Genomic DNA, 5,000 nt, shown 5'->3' with positions numbered 1-5,000 from the left:
AAGAAAGGTTAACATGAATGAAAAATGGTAATCATTATTGCTGCTAATGCTACTAACACTGCTGTTCATCACAAGATTACTATTACTACTTCACGTGTGGCATTTACTACTAAACTACTATATCATTATATTAATAAGACGAAGTGCAGTAATAATTCCTCTCTCTCTCTCTCTCTCTCTCTCTCTCTCTCTCTCTCTCTCTCTCTCTCTCTCTCTCTCTCTCTCTCTCTCTCTTGAGATCTTACATACACTCACCTCCCTCCCTCCCTCCCTCTCTGCGTACGGATATGCTGGAGCAAAGCGAGGAAAACGGAAATCAAGAGAATTCCAAATGGACTACGAGGAGTGTGATCGGGTTGAGCGTGATTCAAGTGACGGTACATTAACAAATGGTTGCCCAGGGAGTTATGGGCACGACAGGACGATGTACGAGATTATCTGCAAGACTACAGCAACAATTCATCTTGTCCTGCTATAGATGATCTCGTTGTTCTGTGAGGCGTGTGTTTCCAGTTCCTCCGTTTCTCTGTATCCTCCGACCCCGAGACAGCAACAGAACGAAAACACGAGGTACATGTGCAACCCGTAATTGTTATGATTGTTATTCTCTCTCTCTCTCTCTCTCTCTCTCTCTCTCTCTCTCTCTCTCTCTCTCTCTCTCTCTCTCTCTCTCTCTAAAAGTCCCAGAATTTCGAAAAACAAAGTTCAAGCTAGGAAGATATACTGACAGAGGATCATTACCAAGCATGGGATATGTCATGTATATAGTTACTGCGAGCTTTCGCCACATAGAGAGAAACGTGGTATTGTTAAAGGAAACAGGGTGAACGTAGTAAAAGGGGTAATGAAAAAATAAGGTTGAGAATATTTTCAGTTCAACAATACGAGTATTTTTGTGAAGAAATTATCGTGACGTCAGAGTTAGAAAATATAGAAGAAAGAAAGAAGGGTTGTAAACAAATTGAAAGTATTTTTAAACTGGCAACATAAAATCAATAATACAGAAATCTGGTCGTCTGGTGCAAACCCGGATGCATGCGAGTATTACGTTCAAAATTCACTAATTTTCTTTCTTATTCCTCTGATAATAACAATTACCAGCTAATATGAAGCATACCTGTAGCATACACAAACTGAATGAGCAAGATAAAACTGGCATTGAAAATGTGGCTGTGCAAATGAAGTAAGTCAAAGAAAAAGTGTAAGAAGTGCCAGTGAAAACGCACTAAGTAAAGAATGTGGGAATGAAAGTGACTCAAATTTTCAGTGAAAATAAAGTCTCCCTGAAAAAAGTAAGTGAGAGAGAAAGCTACTCTACATAGCAGTGAGCTCGATTTACATTAAATGACAGTGAAAAAGATTAGATCAATACACGAAGAGAGAAAAACGCTTTAATGCAGAGGAGAGGACTATGTGCGAGAGGAGAGGGATGAGACGATGGCGAACGTGATGTGCATGACTTACGAGGAAGTCTGACGAAGCCTCAAGACCGGGCTTCAAGGAGGCTTATCCGAACGAGCGTGTTTGCATGGTGATTGTTCTTTTTAAAACTGGAAATCAGGGATATTTCGAGAGCCGAAATTTCAAGGGATTTTTTTTTGTATCTATTCCTATTTACTAAAGACAAAACAATCTAATTATCACTAATAAGCAGCACTTAGAAAACAACCAGAACAAATTCTCCACTGACTCCGCCGCACGGGCTTCGACATTGGTCCTCTAACGCCTCTAACGCACCATTTTCATGAGCATCTGAGGATGTAAATGTTCGAAGTTCTTCCCAGGTGTCTTCCCGACGCAGCCAATAAACTATTAGCAGTAAACACGAGTAATCACAAATGCTCACAAGTTAGCTATCTAGGGAAAATATTCAGTGCCAGTGTTTCACTTTCCATCTTCACATTTCTGGCATTCTAATACCGATATTTCGATAACCTCTTCTTACTACACAAAAGACTCTTAGCACGCCCAGTTTCTGATAGCTCATGTTGAAGTCCTTAGCTGGGTCTGGAATATATATCATGGCAGTTGTTATTTGTCGGCCAGTGTCATTATCAAAATCTGTCAACTACATAGGACTCTTCAATGGCCGTCTCTCTCTTAAACAACTGTCCTGTATCTGTAAATCTTTAAACTTCCTTCGCCTATTACCCATTAAGTTCACCCATAAATAAGTCGCTTAAGGTCGCTTAAGAGGGAGCGACCCTTTTCAGTCGATGTCCGCCTCTGCTTAAAGTTCATCTCTTTCTGAGGCAGGAGACGCGTTCGCTGTTTGTGCATTTCCGTGTGTGTGTGTGTGTGTGTGTGTGTGTGTGTGTGTGTGTGTGTGTGTGTGTATGTGTGTGTGTGTGTGTGTGTGTGTGTGTGTGTAATACGTATCTCTATCTCTCAATCTATTTATGTATGTATCTATCTATCCATATATACATTATATATATATATATATATTATATATATATATATATATATATATTTATACATATACATATATTTGTATATATGTGTATATATACATACACACATATACACACATATATGTGTGTGTCTATGGTGTGTGTGTGTTTTGTGTGTGTGTGAATGTATATGTATATATAATAAAAAAAAAAATATATATATATATATACATATATATATATATATATATATATATATATATATATATATATATATACATACACACACACACACACACACACACACTCACACACACACACACACACACACCACACATATATATATATATATATATATATATATATATATATATATATATATACATATATATTTTAATATATATAATATATATATATATATATATATGTGTGTGTGTGTGTGTGTGTGTGTGGTGTGTGGGGTGTGTGTGTGTGTGTGTGTGTGTGTGTGTGTGTGTGTGTTTATACACACACACATACACATATATATAATATTATTTTATATTATATTTTATATATAATAAATATTTTTTATATATATGTGGGGTGTGTGTGGTGTGTGTGTGTGTGTGTGTTGTGTTTGGGTGTTGTGTAAATGTATTTTAAAATTTAAATTATTAAATATTTTAGGTAAAAATTTATTATATATATTATTAATATATAAATTATATTATTTATATATATATATATATATTTTGGTGTGTGTGTGTGTGTGTGTGTGTGGTGTGTGGTGTGTGGGTGTGAATGTGTGTTGTACATAAATTGTGTGGTGTGTTGTGTGTTGTGTGTGTGGTTGTACAAAAATGTTTGTTGTGTGTGTGTGTGTAGGTGTGTGTGTGTGTGTGTGTGTATGTGTGTTGGTGTGTGTTTTGGTAGTGGGTGTGTGTGTTGTGGGTGTGTGTGTGTGTGTGTGTGTACATAAATTTTTGGGTGTGTGTGTGTGTGTGTGTTGTTTTTACGCACATCCGCACACGGGGAAGGGGAAGGGAAGGAAGAAAAGACATAAAAAGTACAAAAAAAGACGTAGATATATTTGTCGATCCTGAAAAAAACCTTTTTTCCAATTTTGTCATGTACCCAACCTGTGTGTTTTAAAAATAGGTTTACATATATATTTATATATATATATTATATATATTAATTTTTTTTAATAAAAATTATATATATATATACATTATACATTATAAAATTTTATATTATATATATATATATTCATATATAATATATTTTATATATATATATAATATTAAAAACCCATTTATCACACACACATAAAACCCCCCACATACACACACACTACACACACACACACCACACCACACCACACACAACACACACACCCACACACACCACACACACATTTATATAAAAATTTTATAATATATATATATATAAAATTAAAATATATAATATATGTATAATATATAATATATATATATACATATTTTTATATGTGGGTTGTTGTGTGTGTGTGTGCGTGGTGTGTGTTGTGTGTGTGGTTTTTCCCATGTTTTGGGGAATGGTGTTGTACATGTGTATAGCGGGGGACAAAATTTTCGAAATTTTTTTTTCCTCATCAATATTTGCTACAAGGAGCTGCAAAGTCATATATGTTATATGTTTCCTAACTTCCCTATTGATTCAAGATATTTGAAAAAACCTTTCCGCCTTGATTTATTACATGGATATACACACATACTATTTTTATGCAGAATATAATATATTATATATTATATTATATATATTTATATATATATATATTTATGTAGTTGTATGATATGATATATGTAATATATTATATTATATTATTATATATATATATATATTTATATATTATATAATAATATAAATACTAAAACATATACAAAAATAAATATAAATTAAAATATTATATATATAATATATATAATATATATATGTAATACATATACATATACAGACAGATTGTTTATATATATATATTTATATAATTTTATATATATAATATTTGTACATATTTTATATATATTAAAATATATATTTAATATATATATATATTAAAATTAAATTTTTTGTATTCTTATACATTCAGAATTAATAAAATATTAATATATATTATATTATATAATATAAAAATATAATATATATATATATATATTTATATACTAAACAATACGGCAGATATGTATATTATAATATATTATTTTTATATATTATATATTTTTAATTTTAATATATATAATGTGTGTGTTGTGTGTGGTGTATGTGTGTGTGTGTGTATCTGTTTTGGTTATTATATTTCAAATTTGATATTTGTTTTATTTGCCAATTTTCCCTAATTTAAATCATTTTGCGCACAGCATTAAATCATTTTTCCTATATACATATCCATGGGGGAAATCATGAAATGTTTATATTTTTTTTTCGGGCTGGGCTATTCCCTTTTGTTACATTTATTCTGGTTTCCTTTAATATGGAAGGATCGAGCCTCCCCCAACAACCTTTTTCCTTTATATGCCACGCTGTCTTCCCTTCTTCATTACCAGTAACTGCCTTTCTTTCATTCTGTTATTTTTTTTCTTTCACGAT

This window comes from Penaeus monodon, chromosome 1 (genome assembly GCF_015228065.2).
Source record: "Penaeus monodon isolate SGIC_2016 chromosome 1, NSTDA_Pmon_1, whole genome shotgun sequence".
Lineage (NCBI taxonomy): Eukaryota > Metazoa > Arthropoda > Malacostraca > Decapoda > Penaeidae > Penaeus > Penaeus monodon.
This window is presented reverse-complemented; position numbering follows the sequence as displayed.